At 36.9% G+C, this 18,752-nt stretch overlaps 1 protein-coding gene across 1 annotated transcript in view; it reads right to left on the bottom strand.

Annotated features, from left to right (window-relative positions):
* LOC122530052 (TWiK family of potassium channels protein 7-like) overlaps positions 1 to 18,752 on the bottom strand; it is a 179,303-nt gene that overhangs the window by 159,928 nt on the left and 623 nt on the right. The gene's annotated exons all lie outside the window — the stretch shown is intronic.

The raw sequence follows: 18,752 nt of genomic DNA, 5'->3' as shown, positions 1-18,752 counted from the left end.
GAGAAGAAAAAAGCAAAAGAAAAAAAAAAGAAAAAAAAGAAAGAAAAGAACGTATCGGTGCGTGGCGATCGATGCGACGATGTTTTGAATATTCCTCCTTTTGCTTCTCCCGCGCGTGATTATACGCGCGAATTGCCGGAGACGAACGAGAACATCATTTCTCGCGGGAAAATATCTCGCCGATGTGCAAGTATGTGTGTGAGAACATTTCATGCGAGGAACGCGAACGTGATCTGTATCCAACGTTCTTGTAGGTCACGGGAACGCCAACAATTTACCGCGTGGCGATATTCATTTTCCGCGTGCACCGCGTCGCGGATTATTACGTCTTTCTCTGCGGGTTCATGCAGGGGAAGTCGATTAAATCGTCGGCAATTTGCCGTTACTCAATGTTATGCAAATTGCACTTGAACGTCAGCCAGTTAATTCCACTTTCATTCGTGGCAAATATTCGGTTCAAGGAGAGAGTTATTTTCTCCTTTTTTTTTTATACCGTAATTTTATAATATAACATTATTTTTGTTATATGTAATTTCAAAATTTTACCATAGAGAGTTATTTTCTTCTTTTTTTTATAATGTAATTTTATAAGTTTATTTTTATNTATATTATATTATATTATATTATATTATATTATATTATATTATATTATATTATATTATATTATATTATATTATATTATATTTTTATTATAATTTTAAAATTTTATTATAGAGAGATATTTTCTTCTTTTTTTCTATAATGTAATTTTATAATTTTATTTTTTATTATATATAATTTTATAATTTTATTTTCATTACATGCAATTTTATAATTTTATTTTTATTTCTCTTGTACGTAATTTTAATTTTTATGTAATATGATTTAATTTCTTGTAAAGCAACAATGCACCAAAGTGCGGGAGCTTCGACTTGAGTTTCTCAACTCGACTCCTCTTGGAGAATCTTCCCCTCCAGAGCGGGGGAATTTTTTCAGCCTCCCAAGTCAGAGCGACGAAAATCTGGCGGGTTAAACGGACACGTAGCAATAAATCGCGAGTTTCGAATTTTCAGCGGCCTTGAACGATGCATAATTCACAAGCGGAAGGACGAGCAACAATTCACGAAGAGGGATACGCTCTTGTCGTGAATCTCTTAGCCGTGCGATCTTCTTCTTGCCTGGAAACTCTCGCCGCACGAGGAACATTGAAAATTTACACACACTATTTTTCTTTTTTTTTCTTTGGAAGAGATGGATGAACAGAGGTAATTTTTTATCCCAGTGATTTGCAGATGCGGGGCGTAAATATTTGAGAAATAAAAGTAAACAAGCTCTCAGATGTAATTTCTCGGAAACAAGGGACGAAGTTGCTTTGAAGTTCTCGAATGTAAAATTTCAAAGAAGCGTGCGTAGTTCTATTACGTCGTACTTCGTTCATTCGTCGAGTTTTCCTTCGCCAATCTCCCTTACATTCTTTATTCTCTCATCATCCTCTTTCAAACGTCCGAAAGGAATCTGGACGGTTTATTAAATCTATACAGGATTTACGTACAGCGAAGAGCAGAACTGTACCAACGAAACTTAAAAATTTGTTGATCATTTGAACTAACGTAACTTCGTAAAGAGAAATCGTACAACGATGCTCTTTCATTTCAAAGCGTGAGGATAAGCTCTACTTTGATAGCGTGATTTTTTGTTTTTCGAAGAAGACTTTACATCATGTAAAGGTACCTTCTTTTCTTTCTTGGAAATCACAAAAACTCAAACTTGCGTAAAAATATTGAGAAAATTCTTTATCGCGACCAAGTCCAGTACTTGAACTTCAAGATCGAAATTTTTCCTTCGCAACGAGCCCTCCAAATTCACTATATGATTTCTTTTCGCTATTTTATCGATTTCTGATTCATCGTACTGCGAGTTCAAAGAGGAGACTTCGATGGAACGACGTGTCACGCACGTTGAGAATTTTTGTCCCAACATTGCAACATTCTTTCGGTTTTAAATATATTTAAATGTAACAAATGATAAATTTATTACTTCTTAGTAATTTCTATCCAGTGATATCATACTGACGAGTTCAGAAGAAAAAGAAACCGACGAATTATTGTTCGGTCACTCGTTATGGTCCGCGAACCAATTACTAGCGCAAAAGATTAAGCGCACTTCGAGAATATTTTTGTCCCAACACTGCAATATATTTTAAGTTATAAGTATATTTAAGTATAACACGATAATAAGGCAAAACATAATAAATTTATTACTTTTCAATAATTTCTATCCAGTGATATCACACTGACGAGTTCAAAAAGAAAGTTACGAATTATTGTATACGGTTTGGTCACTCGTTATGGTCCGCAATCAGTTACCAGCGCAAGAGGTTAAACGCACTTCGAGAATATTTTGCCCAAAACTGCAATACTTTCTAAATTTTAAGTATATTTAAATGTAACCGAGGCAAAACAAATGATAAGTTTGTTCACCTCTCAATAATTTCTATCCAGTGATATCATACCGACGAGTTCAAAAGAAAAAGAAAGCGAATTACTGTGTACGGTTCGGTCACTCGTTATGGTCCGCAAACCGGTTGCGCATAGGGTTAAGATGATCTAGTTGTGAAAAATGTCTTTTCTATTTGAACACGTTTAAATTTTGACAATATTCGGGAACAAGGTATCCTTACTTTCTCGCCCACTGATTTGTATTATTTAAAGTCTAAAGTCTTCGAGTAGAAGCTTCGCCCTTTAAAAAAACGAGACCAAGATCGTTTTTTTACGAGGTTACGCATCAGTTCGAACAGTCGACGATTTTTCATTGTCATTGGTCACGATCGTGTTGTTCGAGTGCCATTTTGAGAGATTTGTTCCTCGTGGAGTGAATTAACGACATCTATACGCGAAAGGAGAGTGCCGAGTGTAATCAAATTAACTGTAATTTACGCTAGAACGAGCTAAAAGGGTCACACAGGGCCCTGCGAGGTCTATAGAGGCGGTATTTGCCCCGGCAAATATACATGTAAGATTTATGCGTTCATAGACGACCGCGTATCTATTATGTACGCATTGTTAAGGGAGTATATGCGTACCACATAGATGTTCTCCTTTGTGTACGCGTGTATCAGCCTGCGTGATTCCACACTAAACAGCTGTATCGTTTTGCAGGTACGCTAAGCGTACATAAGGGTGAATATTCTCTATCATATCGCGCCATGTAAGCGGGAATCACGCGCACGTGCATGCTTGAAATCACGAAAAAAAAATCGGAAGAGACTTTAATTGCTGCTGTGATTGTCAATTGACCTGGATAATTTGAGTTTGCACTTGTATCTTGAGTATTTGAATTCTTCCAATTTGACAGTTCAAGATAGGACACAATTAAATTTTATTTACGTACTGTTATAGTTAGATTTATCAATAAAAATTTAATAAAATGATATTTCAAGTCAAAGTGTAGCACATTTAAGAACAAATGGATTATTTTTGTGTAATTCATTTGAAAGAGGATTTAACAGGAAATTAATTAAATCTTCTCGATCGAACGACTTCTTCAATTTCTGAAACATTTTGTATCTGCCAAAAAGATTTTTATGCTCGTTCGTTTTTGACTGTCTCTTTTGTGCTTTCTCCGTCCTTTGAGTGGTAATTTTCGTGATTGATCACGAAAAATCCCGTCTAACGAGCCTAAAGACGCGAGGATTAGCGAGCTGCGTCTAAAACGTTTTGACTCTTCGTTATCGATATCGACCGCCAGCTACCGCTGAACCCGCAGGTTCCGAGTCCAGAGTACATCTGGATTATCTTCGCTGATTTAATTTATTACCAGGATATTACCAAGTGATATAGCCCTGTAGTCTGAGTTATGGCTACTTAGGTTCACAAAGGGCAGCGGCCGTGAGTGACTTACCTTACCGGAACTACTTGGAGTATGGTGATCTGGTTTAGCCCGAAGAGTCACCGTCGAACCTGCTCTCTTATCCTTGGCTTATCTCCCGAGGCCCAAACTCGATAACACTGGTTATTAATATCGTTCGTCTTTAATGCGGTCTAACCTCAGAAGCTGTCGTATCTCGTCGTTCGTAATTCCTCCTCTCTGCAAGAACGTTGCCCGCGATATACGTTAAAACTATCGTCGTTCGATCTTTTCTCCTCGTTTTATTTTTTTCAAACGAAACGCAGAAGCAACGTTAACTTACTAGAAAAGAGGGGGAAGGGGAAATGCGCGCAATTTTCGCGAACGCGTGTTGTTGAAAGTTCAAGAACGAGGCTAAATTGGCCTCGATTAAAGCTGACCGGAAGCTCGCGTGACCGCGCTTTTCGCGGAAATGTTTCGCCTAAGGCGAGTGTGTTACGTAGTTGGCGCGAAAATTCCTCGCCTGCGAGAAGGGAGAACGGAGAAAGAAAAGAATTCGTCGAGGGAAAATTTCGTGATCGATTCCTCGAGTGTAGAACGCTTCCCGTTCGAAACGTTCTAATTACACTTCACGTTTGCTTCTCGTTGATCTTATTTTCGAAATATCTTACCCGGAGAGAGAGAGAGAGAGAGAGAGAGAGACAGAGTTCAATTCTCGTTCATTTGCAGACCGATGTACAGTCGATTGCACTTGATCAGAGTCAATTAACGAATGTCTCGCTGCAACGTGTACGCTACTAGCGTATTAATGGTACACTGCCACGTCGATTAACTTCTTACGCTCGAACGACGTGTCACGCACGTCAAGAATATTTGGTCCAAAATTGCAATACTTTCTCAGTTTCAAGTATATTGAAACATAACCCAGAGAGAACAAATAATAAATTTATTACTTAGTAATTTTTATCCATCGATGTGCCGATAAATTCAAAAAAGAATTGTTATGTACAGTTTGGTCACTCGTTATGGTCCGCGAATCAGTTACCAGCGCAAGAGGTTAAGTGCACTTCGAGAACTTTTTGTCCCAAAACTGCAATATTTCCTCAGTTTTAAGTATATTTAAGTATAACACGATAATAAAATTATTACTTCTTAAAAAAAAAATGTATTACTTCTTAAGTAATTTCTATCCAGTGACGTATTACCGATGAATTCGAAAAGATGACGAATTACTGTGAATACGGTTTGGTCACTCGTTATGGTCCGCAATTAATTACTAGCGCAAAGAGGTTAAGAACACTTTGAGAATATTTCGCCCAAAATTGCAATACTTTCTTAGTTTTAGGTATATTGAAATATAACCCAGACAAAACAAATAATAAATTTATTACTTAGTAATTTCTATTCAGTGACGTACCGATGAATTCGAAAAAAAGAATTGTTGTATACGATTCGGTCACTCGTTATGGTCCGCGAACCAGTTACTAGCGCAAAGAGGTTAAGTGCACTTCGAGAATATTTGGCCTAAAATTGCAATACTTCCTTAGTTTTTTAAGTATATCAAAATACAACCCAGGCAAAGTAAATAATAAATATATTACTTTTTAGTAATTTGTTACTTTTAGTAATTTATTTTTATACTTTTAGTAATTTATTACTTTTACTAATTTATTTTTATACTTTTAGTAATTTATTACTTTAGTAATTTCTATCTAGTGATGTGCCGATAAATTCAAAAGAGAATTGTTATGTACAGTTTGGTCACTCGTTATGGTCCGCGAATCAGTTACCAGCGCAAAGAGGTTAAGCGCATTTTGAGAATATTTCGCCCGAAATTGCAATACTTTCTCAGTTTTAGGTATATTGAAATATAATCCAGACAAAACAAATAATAAATTTATTATTTGGTAATTTCTATCCAGTGACGTACCGATGAATGAAGATGAAAAAGTATTATTGTATACGGTTCGGTCACTCGTTATGGTCCGCGAACCAGTTACCAGCGCAAGAGATTAAGCACTTCGTTATTATTTCAGATATTACGTGCCAGTGCCTGTAACAGTTATTGCATTTAAAAGTTCCATTTGAATTTACTCGTCTCTCAATTTGAAGTCTCTCGGGTCTTCGTCGACGTTTACAACGTTTTCAAAGACTGTTACGCGGACAAGGCGTGGATTCGACCTCTCTCGCGGAGTAATAATTGTTATCTGCAAGATGTTTACAACGTGCGGGCGGTGGAAGTCAGTCGGAATGCATAATTCGTAACCATCTTTTCCCGACGGCTAACTACGCGGGAATATCTCTAGCAAACTGCCGGTTAAATTAATTTCGCCCCGGTGGATGCAAATTTCACGAATTCGGCCAACTTTCATCGCCGAATTTATTATACGGAATCCGGTGTGCCAGCGATAGTAAATCATAATTGCGCTCTGTTTGCATTTTAATTGTCGTCGGCGCCGGACGTTTACTCCCCGCGATCCCACTTCGGCTCGATTTACACGAGTTTCTTTCCTGGCCTCGTCGATCGTTCAATCAACGCGTGTTTCCGACTTTTTTTACAATTTTCGTGAACAATCGCCGGGAAAGGGAATGACCGTGCCAGCGATAAAATATAAACTCGAAGATGAAATTAACCACATGGCCGACCAAAAGAAGTGATTAACTAAGAACTTTAATCGAATCAAAGTTTTTCTGGTTCATCTGTTCGCGAGACTATAGAGATACTTTTGGCAACTGCGGCGACTCTTTCATCTTCCTATGAAAAAACACATTCCTGGCGTATTCATTTCTACAATAGGATAAGATGAGGGATCAATTTTTATAGTGATTACATTGTATCTTGATTACAAGCCACATTAACCTTCAATTTTTCTTGTTCATTCTCATTTGAAAAATTAGATTGTGTGTATAATTATACAATGTAATATATAATGTGTATAATTGCGTGTACGTGTGTGTGAATAGTCTAAAAAATTTCCTGCTTGTCTTTTTAACTATAATTAACTAACATTTTACCGAAAAGTAATCATTTCTTCGGAACAGAGTGTGTCAGTGTACATGTAACGTTTATAGATTATGTGATCTCAGATCTCACTCTCCGAAAATTAGAAAGTGTTTCTTGCGCCAAGGTATGAACAGAGTAGAAGTTGACTCGTGCTTTCAACTGTTGGCGCAGAGCTTGTGAGAAAATCTCTTTAAAGAACCAAGAAATATATTCAATGCGGTCGAATAAATAAACTAAAAATTGACCTGAAAATATGTATCTTTTGCATAAGATGCCATTCCTTTTACTTTGCAACTCTATGATTATTTTTTAATTCTCCGTTTATTATCCAAAGATATACATAAATATTATAAATTATAATCAAATTATAATTATAATGATAAAAATAAATTATAAATTACAAATTTATATGTACCTAAAGGTGTAATAATTCTTCTAAAGAAAAGTGGTTCGTCACTCCCCGACCTACCGTCGATCTTTTGATCTAGCAGTATCTACTCTTTAATATCCAAACAGCTCGCTAAGAAACCAGGATGCTCCTACACCTGCACACGGAGCACACTCGCGCTCTTGCACGATACTCGAATCTGGTCTATCGCCGCAAAATTACATATGCTTAAAGTTCGGGGGAGTTGGCAGCAAATTCTTAGATAGTCCTTAATAAATCATGCAACTAGTTCATAACTACCCAGCTGCTCTGCAAAGAAGCAAGCACCCCCGTGGCGTACCACCACCACATCTTACGGGCTCGATCACGCGAAAACCTGCTCGTCGGATAACTTGAAAAAAAAAAAAGAAAAAAAAATATTCGTCGAACTAAAAAAACACGAAGCTTGAAAGATGTTCAAAGAGAGAATCTCCGAGAAAATTAGGGAATTACTCGTGAAACAAGCACAATGCCCCGCGATGTCGCAATGTGGAAGTTGTGTCGCGAGTGTGCAAATTATAATTGCGCAACTTATATCGCGCGATATAATATCGGTTGTAAAATCGATATCGGAAACCGACAGTCTGTGAACTTAATCGGAAATGCCGCCAATGCGATTAGAAATCATCGCGAACGTTGGCTGACTGGCAGGAAACACCTGTCTGCAGGCAGAGAGGCAATTTCCTGGTTAACCTAACTCCCGTTTGCCCGCGCATAACATCGGTTTGGCCAGACGTCACGTTCAGATAAGGAATTTCAAATTTTATCAGCAGGATAGGAACACCGCCCTTGGTAATTAGCGACGATCTCCACTTTCACTTTCGCGAAACGTGTTCGGATACCAGATTTATAATTTTACATCGCGGTCGAGGTCTCCTCTCCACTTTTGAAGAAAAAAAAAAAAAAAAAACTTGGAACTATATCTACTTGCTCTATCTTCGATAAGTCACCGTCACATTTATCTCGGAATAATTAATCGAGTTCTTTTTTCACAAACTTCTTTATCCTTATCTCCGAGTATGTTACTTAAAAAACTGTATTTGTAATCTATCTTGTAATGTATCTGTTTATAATTTATTTGCAGTCTATCAGTTGTAAATTATCAATTAATTTGTAATCTATTACTTGTAAACTATCAATTTATTTGTAATCAATCAATTGTAAACTATCGATTTATTTGTAATCTGTCAATTGTAAATTATCAATTTATTTGTAATCTATCAATTGTAAATTAAAAAAAAAATATCACGAAGTATGTACATACATAAGTACAGAGTGTGCTATTTGAAACGTCCCGCGTAATTTTCTCTTGAACTTAAACTTTTCGTTACAGAAAGAAAATGTTTCAAGTAAAATTTACTTTATTTCGATCACAAATCTCACGTTTAGGCAATTTCCTGGACGTGCTTCTGAAATCTCAAGACGATCTTTTTGTTTCTTTAAGTGAAACTATAAATGACAAATTCATAGTTGATCTATCAAACACTTTGAAACTTTGAAGAAACATTGAAGAGAGTGTAACTATGCTTTAGAGACTGAATAAATCAGTTCATTGACGCTTGAGCTTACTATTTCGAATACGAAAGATAAGATAATAATTTCTTGCTCTACGTTCAACGCAGCTCGCTTTTTGAATAGACAATTTTGAAACCATCTTGCAATAACCATAATAAATGTTAATGAACTCGCCTTGAAACTGCCGGCTACGTTTGAAGAAAAGTAGATTTCAAATTATCAATTTGTCACTTTGAAATCAGCAGCACTTCAGATCAAGATTTTCCACTTAGAATCAGAAGATGTTCTCTTTAAAACAAAGTGAGTTTTACTTCAAACACTTCTTTCTACACCGAACAGCTTGGGACAGGCAATATTGCGCGGGACGTTCCAAATGAAACATCCTGTAACTTCGCTTCGCAATTTCACTTCGTTCGAACGTAGCAAAACAGAAGCGCGAGATTCGCGGGTAATAAATGGCCAGAGGAGACGAAACAGAGGTCCAAAGGCAATACCGGTGGGTAATTGTTTCGCTCTCGACTCGATTCGCGACAGAATCCTCCCCTTAGATCGGCGGCCACGTGTCGGGCGAACTTTTATTAAAACTGCCGTGCCCCGCGCCTCCTCCCCGAAAGCGCGAAATTTTTCAATAAAAATTGTCGTCAGATGGTAGTCATAAAAGCAAATGCGTCCCCATTTTTGTTTGCTCGTTATTTCGAAAAGCGTTTCCATTACGGAGGGGAGGTTCGAGCGTGGCCGGTGCCAAGAGACGAACAACTTTCCCCGGGACAAATCGGCCTTTCTTTTGTCTTTTTCTCTCTTTCCTCTACTCACAGCCCGCCGCTACTGCTACTCGGTAATATCACGGGAGGGTGAAGGTCGACGATAAGCCCAGTAAGGGGGCAAGTATTCAAATATTTTTCCCGCGGGCCGAACCAAGAGTAATGAGAGAACGCTCCCCCACCCGAAACCCTCGTGCATTATCCTGGCCGCTTTTTACATCGCGGACGGAACTCGAACTCGCGCTGGAAACTTTGTCAAAGATTTCGGAATCCCCGGGCGAAATTTATGGCCGTGGGAAGACGCTCCGCTTTTATACGTACGTATATCGGCGTCACCGGGGGGATATGCACCAAAGTTTGCCCGAAAACGCAAGAGGGGGAGGAGGGAAGAAATCAAGCGAGCTTTCTTTCGGGGAAATTCATGGGGATAGTCAAACGATTCACCGCGGACCGTATTTACGGCGAAACTTTGAACACTTATGTGACCATAAGTGACGCGTACATTGAACCGACGTACATACGTCATTGTCAGTTCTGACAATTTAATTGACTTTTTAATTTTCCACTTGCGCTGGAATGACGTGCCACGCAACGTTGAACATTTCTTGTCCCAGAATTGCAATTTTTCCTCAGTTTTAGATATATTTAAGTATAACACGATAATAAGGCAAAACATAAAGAATTTATTACTTTTCAATAATTTCTATCCAGTGATATCACACTGACGAGTTCAAAAAGAAAGTTTACGATTTATTGTATACGGTTCGGTCACTCGTTGCGGTCCGCAGTCAGTTGCCAGCGCAAGTCGAGAACTTTTTGTTCAAAAATTCCAATGTTTCCTCAGTTTTAAGTATATTTAAGTATAACACGATAATAAGGCAATACAGATAGTAAATTTATTATTTTTCAATAATTTCTATCCAGTGATATCACACTGACGAGTTCAAAAAGAAAGTTACGAATTATTGTATACGGTTTGGTCACTCGTTATGGTCCGCAATCAGTTGCCAGTGCAAGAGGTTAAGCGCACTTCGAGAATATTTTGTCCCAAAATTGCAATATTTCCTCAATTTTAAGTATATTTAAGTATAACACGATAATAAGGCAAAACAGATAGTAAATTTATTATTTTTCAATAATTTCTATCCAGTGATATCACACTGACGAGTTCAAAAAGGAAGTTACGAATTATTGTATACGGTTCGGTCACTAGTTATGGTCCGCAGTCAGTTGCCAGCTGAAGTGGTTAATCCATTTGCGTGCACAATCACACCAGAATCCAACTCGTAGAATCTGTATTGTCTCTCTTAACTTTTTTCTCTACCTTTGGACAACGCCTGATAAATATTCTCTCTTGCCTTGCTGCGGATCGTAAGCAGAGAGATTGAGATACCATGCAGATTAATTTCTCCTTGACTGATCTCGGTATTTCAATTACAATTTACCATGTTTTTGATCTCTTTCAAATTGTTGCATCTTGACGAATAAATAAATAAATATACGTCTGGAAATTACGGCAAATGGATAAAATTTAGAGAAGAGCGAAACGTCCTGCCAAAGAAATTTCGAGTCTCACCACAGTGACTATATTTAACAAAAACTTGTTCGTTTTCGAAAGGACATTTTCTTCTCTTTCTATCAACCATGCCAAAACGTGGTTTCCATGTTCACAGATTGGGAACAAGCACGTACGAATTCGCAGAGCGTCTACCCGGGATGTGATTGTTCAGCTACGGAGTCGTCTTATTAGCGTTAAAGGCACATAGAAGTTTCACTTATCTAACTTAGAGATTTACCGTTGCAGTTCCAAGCACGGCTAGGTACACGTTGCATATTACGTGTTTGCACTTACGGTTGGCCTTTAATTAACGAATTTACGGCAACTCGGAATACGTAATTTAGTCGGGACAAGTCATGTAATTAACATAATTCATTCGCCAAGTTTTGTCCACATTTCCCTCGCATGCATTAATGCATACGTCGTCGCGCCACCGATGTCTTGCAACGAAGATCCGAGCTATTGTGTAATCAATTCGCATAGTCTCGATTAAACTTCCCGTTTCGTGTAAAGAATACGTTTGGTCGCGTGAAATTACAGTTTTCTTTTTTACGTAATATCAAGTGCAATTTTCTTAACGCTGAAAAGTGGTCAAAATGACCAATTTATGATTTTTGTTAGACAGTGTATTTTTAAAGATTTATAATTTTAAATAATTTTAATTTTAAAGATTTATAGTTTATAATTTTAAATGATTTTAATTTTAAAGATTTGTAATTTATGGTTTTAAATAATTCTAATTTTAAAGATTTATAATTTATAATTTATAGTTTTAAATAATTTTAATTTTAAAAATTTATAATTTATAATTTATAGTTTTAAATAATTTTAATTTTAAAGATTTATAATTTATAGTTTTAAATAATTTTAATTTTAAAGATTTATAATTTATAATTTATAGTTTTAAATAATTTTAATTCTAAAGATATATAATTTATAATTTATAGTTTTAAATAATTTTAAAGATTTATAATTTATAATTTATAATTTATAATTTTTGTTAGACATTTTATAGGCAACGTATGTTTCAAAAATTTAAATAATTTTTCGTAAAATACGTGAATAGAAGCCATACTTCATCGTGTTATAAAATTTCGATATTTTTTTGTCTTCAATGACTCTGATAGAAATTTTTATATTCTAATGTTAAATATATTCACGAATATGTTTTCTCTTCATTTTCTGCGAAAATGATTTCATCGTTGTTTCGTTCAGTGCACAGAGTTCTTTCCGTTTTATTAATAAATAACGTACGCACGATATTTCATATTTCAACATCGTGTTATTGAATTATGCACGATCCATTCTGATTTATTACATTCCTCCGTCGTTCCGAAAGCTTTGCCGTGTCATCTCTTCAAAACTTCTCGGGTTCACGAAATATTGCCCGAGTATTGTGCATTTTCATGTCATTTATTGAGCCAAATTTATCACGGAACAACAATTTTTTTTTAATCGTACAATATGATATTGTTTAAAATTAATTATTCAAATTAAAATTAATTATCTATAATACAATATATGCATATAATTATTTCACTAAATTATACCTGAATAATTATTAATAACACAATACATTGCTACTGACAATCATAAACAAATGGGAACGATATTTTTGATCGTACACTATGATGTTTTTTTTAAATTAATAGTCTGCGAGACAGAGAAAGTATAACAAAAATATCGTGCGTATGTTATTATTTCATTAATAAAAACGAAAAAGTACAAACAACCTGACACTTATTCGCGATCGTTGGGAGAGAAGAAGTTTCCTCTCGAGCAAGAGATTAGGAAACGCGCGATAAACTGGCGATACGTCCTCGTTGGCGAGTTACGGGACGTTATCCAGTGAAAATACGACGAAAACTGAAATGTTCTCAACGTTGCTCAAGTGCCACGGAGCCATTTTCTAGATTAACCGTAAGTGTATCCGGAAATCCTGCCAGACACGACCCTCTTACGGTGGTCAGTTGGTCATTTTATTATGGTTGTTACACAGCTTCGCCCGGTAGGAAGCGGCGGTCGCCAGTAAATCCCGGCATTAATGCCGTAGTATAATCTTTTGAGCCACTTTCGTGTCCTGCGCGAGTCTAATTTATTTAAATTTGCACGACCAAAGGGAAACTCGATTTCAGTTTTATTAGCGCCTCTTTTTTTTTCTTTTTTTTTCTTTTTTTTTTTTAGGGAAACCCACGGAACACGCAAATAGAAAACCATGGTTTAAGCGTGTGAAACGCGTACAACCTCTTGCGCTAGAATGACGTGCCACGCACGTTGAGAATCATTTGTCCCAACATTGCAACATTCTCTCAGTTTTAAATACATTTAAATGTAACAAATGATAAATTTGTTACTTCTTAGTAATTTCTATCGAGTGATATCATGCTGACGAGTTCAGGAGAAAAAGAAAGCGACGAATTGTTGTATACGGTTCGGTCACTCGTTACGGTCCGCGAACCAGTTACTAACGCAAAGAGAGGTTAAGCACACTTTGAGAATATTTCGCCCAACACTGCAATATATTACAGTTATATTACAGTTATAAGTATATTTAAGTATAACACGACAATAAGGCAAAATAAATTTATTACTTCTCAATAATTTCTATCCAGTGATATACCGACGAGTTCAAAAAGAAAGTTATTATACAAATATATATACAAATATATATACAAATTATTGTATACGGTTTGGTCACTCATTATGGTCCGCAATCAGTTGCCAGCACTAGAGGTTAAGTGCACTTCGAGAACTTTTTGTCCCAAAATTGCAATATTTTCTCAGTTTTAAGTATATTTAAGTATAACACGATAATAAAATTATTACTTCTTAAAAAAAAAATGTATTACTTCTTAAGTAATTTCTATCCAGTGACGTATTACCGATGAATTCGAAAAGATGACGAATTACTGTGAATACGGTTTGGTCACTCGTTATGGTCTGTAATTAATTACTAGCGCAAAGAGGTTAAGCACACTTTGAGAATATTTCGCCCGAAACTGCAATACTTTCAGTTTTAAGTATGTTGAAATATAACCCAGGCAAAACAAATAATAAATTTATTACTTAGTAATTTTTATCCAGTGATGTACCGATGAATTCGAAAAGAAGACAAATTGTTGTATACGGTTCGGTCACTCGTTACGGTCCGCGAACCAGTTACCAGCGCAAAGAGGTTAAGTGCACTTCGAGAATATTTCGCTCAAAATTGCAATAATTTCTCGGTTTCAAATATATTGAAATATAACGCAGACAAAATAAATAATAAATTTATTACTTCTTAGTAATTTCTATTCAGTGACGTACCGATGAATTCAAAAAGAAGAATTATTATATACGGCTCGGTCACTCGTTACGGTCCGCGAACCGATAGCGCAAGGGGTATAAACACGACAGGAAATTCAGCGAAGAAAATCGAAGGCGTTTATCGAGCGTTCATCGCGATAAAGGGAGAGTCGAAAGGAGTATGAAAAGTGATAAAACGTTCTTTTCTGCGTTTTGCCCGCTTTACCATTTCAACGTACGTACGTACATACACGTGTCACTTCGTTTCTCCTCCTCCATATATGTACGTATATACGCGCGAGTGGCACACGTGTGTACATATATTTCGAACAAAGGCCAGATAAGCCAGGTGTGAATTCAAAAAAAACACACTTTATGCACTTCTCCGTGTTCGCGGCGGTGGCTCACGTGTTCTTGGAATATATTGCCTCTCGCAACGTATTTCACACACATACCCACCTCCGTCGCGGTTTTATGCAAAATATTGCTTGTTCGCTATTTAAACCGCGTCTTCCACCTTCGGAGGAAGGCAGGTTTCCGTCTCGAATTTCCTCGGAAAATTCCACGAGAGTTTGCTGCCAACAAGCAAGAATCTCGCGAGATTATATACGCGCGATTATATGATCTTGCAAGGTTATATACGCACGTAAGATTTCGACTCGTACGAAAATCTCGAAGGGAGACAGACTAGGAACTGTCTGTTGAGTTTTGATCGTTGAGTTGGCGTGTCGCGTACGAATTAGGTCGGCCAGCGATTTTTCTGGCGAGAGAAAACGGAATACAGCAGCGCTCTCTTACGATCGAACTGTCTCGAGTGTGTTTGATGAGCGTCAACTGGCACGTGCGGCGAATTCTATTACTTCTAAACGAACTTAACACTTTAACATTTTATTTAAACTGGCTTAAACCTACTTTAAATTTAATATACTTAAACTATTTTAAATTTAATACGTACATACATTTAGACTAAATGAAACAGTATTTATCAAATGATTGTGGTTAACTTAAATTTCTCGGATTGGAATTTCTGTAAAAGCAGTTGTTAATCAATAATTATCAATAACTGAATGGAAACCTTGAATACAGATCTTGTAACATTTTCATCAATATTAAATTAACGGTACACATAGTGTACATTCTATATAATCATATTAATACATATAAATTGGATATTGCATTTGGTATTTGATATAAAATTTGCCCAACTTTGATCGACGTGTGTCCGAAATATCGGTGTTATGTAGCGTTTGTTTCGTTTCATGTTTCACACGGCCACGCGAGCAAGGTAGAGTGGGGATAGTCTCAATTTCAAGACTTGGTGGGGATAGCTAAGTGGGGATGTACTACTGTACTTAAACGTTGCAGCGCGAAACTGTACGCGGGGAAACAGGCGTACGACCGCGGCGGGAAACAAAGACGGACAGTTAGACGCGTGAATTTTATCGCGGCGGAAACCATTCTTCGCGGGCCTCGTAAAAAGTCAGCACGGACGCGCTAACAGAAAAAAAAGAGCGCCCAACAGCGAGAATACAGTTTCCGGCCGCGCGTGCACCACGTAAAAAACATTTCTTTCTTTTCTACGAGTGGCATCCTTCGAGCCACGCTCGTTGACGAATTACGATAAAAATTTGGCGAGGCTTCCGCCAAATTCACGTGTCCGCGCTACTGGAAGATGAGAATTTCTAAAGAAATCAAGAAAAATTTTGTATCGCGATCTATATAATTGGTTAAGAAATTCTCCTTGTGTTCTTACGATTTTTTTTTTTTTCTTTTTTTTTCTTTAATACGTGCCTGGCGGCTTGCGAGCCATGGGGAAAAGCACCCTCCATACTTATTTCGTTCTGTCGTCGAACCTCACCAACCGTTTTTGATGACAAAAATTAAAAATACTTTTCTGTGTTTAAAGTAAAGTATTAAATTCAACAAAATTAAAGATAAATTAAACAAATTTAATACTCTTTTGTTTAAAATGAAGTAATAATTGTTCGTTGCGATCCCAGTTTAATTACAAAGTATAGAAAGTTGAATTACGAGTTGAATTACGAAGTTGCATGCATGAAAGGAGATCACGGGAAAATATTTAAATTAATGTAGGTGGCTAGTCTACATGCGCCGGAGGAAAAGAAAATTACTAGCGAACAGAGCAATAATAAACTCTATTAATAATGTGTTTTATTCCATTTGGTACATCGATGGTATAAATGGACACTTACTTTATCAGTAATTTCCAAGAAGTCGAGACCTTTTGCGAAAAAGCTCGATCGATTCTCTCCCCCCCTTTGGCTAAATGGAAACGCGTACAGTTCAGAGTTAAAAATTTCCCATTGGAAACATAGAGAGAGAGAAAGAGAGAGAAAGGGAAAAGAAAAAAGGAAAAAGAAGCGGCATAAGAGGTCTATCTCTTTGATATCGAATATTCGGATGGTTGGCACGAGCAGAGAGGGACGAACAGTCAAGATAATACTCGAACCGTTGCGCGTTGCCTGGCCCCCGTGAATAGTTACACGTTCGATTGCCACGGCCATGAATGTCTATCGAATCGACTCGAGGCTTTCGCAGCAGGATCCATGTAAATACCAGTATCAAGGTTTCGAGTAGGCATTAGAGTAGGTATTCAGTTTGCGTCGTGCTCGTTCGGCTACAATGCCTCGAAATGTCGGTTGAGTTTCACGCGGTCCTATTTTTCCCCTCCCTCCGCAACGGGGAAACTGTATTGAACGCGAATAGAAGGAAAAGAAACGTATCGGCTATGAATACAAATAGAACTGTCCAAGATATGCGTTGATACGTTCCGCACGTGTTACCATCTCCGGCTACTCGATGCAACGCCCCGGCATTCCCCGGCAATAACTATCTTATCAACCATACAGCCGTTTAACCCCTCCCAAGATAACGTCCTCCCTACACACGGTTCCAGATATAAAGTTTCGCGTGGATTTTTTTTCGAAATTTCCGTCTTGCGAATTACATGGATGACCTAACCCAACTTAAAGCTAAACTAGAGTCGAAATTTTAAATATCGATTAATGTGACCTAATTTCTGTGCATTAGGACCAATTTAAATCAAACGTGAAACTAAACTAAATTAGTGTCGGATTTTTATCGATTAAAATCTCCATGGTGACCTAATCCTTTGTGCATTGGGAGGATCAGGGATCAACCTTAAACCTAACCTAAACCTAACTTAATCTAAGTCTAATAAAAACCTAAACTAGTGTCGGATTTTTGTCGATTAGAACCACCATGGTGACCTAATCTCTGTGCATTGGGGAAATCAGGGACCAACTTAAACCTAACCTAAATCAGTGTCGCTTTTTTATCGATTAAAACCTCCATGGTGACCTAACTTTTATACATTGGGCAGATCAGGGACCAACCTAAACTTAACCTAAACTAGTGTGGAATTTGTATCGATTAAAACCTTCATAATAACCTAATCTCTGTACATTGGGAAGATCAGGGACCAACTTAAACCTAACCTAAACCAGTGTCGCATTTTTATCGATTAAAATCTCCATGGTGATCTAACTTTTATATATTGGGGAGATCAGGCACCAATTTAAACCTAACCTAAATCAGTGTCGAATTTTTATCGATTAAAACCACCATGGTGACCTAACCTCTGTGCATTGGGGAGATCAGGGACCAACTTAAACCTAACCTAAACCACTGTCGCATTTTTATCGATTAAAACCTCCATGATGACCTAACTTCTGTACATTGGAGAGATCGGGGATCAATTTAAACCTAACCTAAATCAGTGTCGAATTTTTATCGATTAAAACCTCCATGGTGACCTAACTTTTATACATTGGGGAGATCAGGGACCAACCTAAACCTAACCTAAATCGTTTAGATCTTTTCGGCCTCATTGGCCAACAAAAATTTGTTGATTTGTATTTTTCTATCAGTTCAATGTAACCTATATCGTTTACGAGGTTGATGTTGAAATAACTTTTATATTGATTAAAAAAATATATTTACATTAATTGAAAGAATATATGAAAACTTTTTGAGAACACTAAGCTTGTTTTTTTTTTTTTTGTCAATATCTAGTTTGATACAGGCAATGGCAATACGAAGAGTATTTTCAAGCAACTCTACATTTTTTGTTTTTATTTTATTCTCCGTGTGCTTCATACAAGAGAAAGCTTGCTCGCAAATAAAAGGCACATTATGAATATTCATGGTTAAAATTATTCAAATAATAAAATTCTTATTCAATTATTCCGATTTTCGTTATACAGCATGGAATCGACGAACACGTCTGCTTTCGACACGATTCATATATACTTTTTCATACGATGAGAAGCTTCGACACGGGCAGTAGTTTTGTCGATGAAATTTCAGAAACGAAGGCGAGGAAAAAGAAAAAAA

This window comes from Frieseomelitta varia, unplaced genomic scaffold (genome assembly GCF_011392965.1).
Source record: "Frieseomelitta varia isolate USP_RPSP 00005682 unplaced genomic scaffold, Fvar_1.2 scaffold_325, whole genome shotgun sequence".
NCBI classification, from domain to species: Eukaryota; Metazoa; Arthropoda; class Insecta; order Hymenoptera; family Apidae; genus Frieseomelitta; species Frieseomelitta varia.
This window is presented reverse-complemented; position numbering and strand designations above follow the sequence as displayed.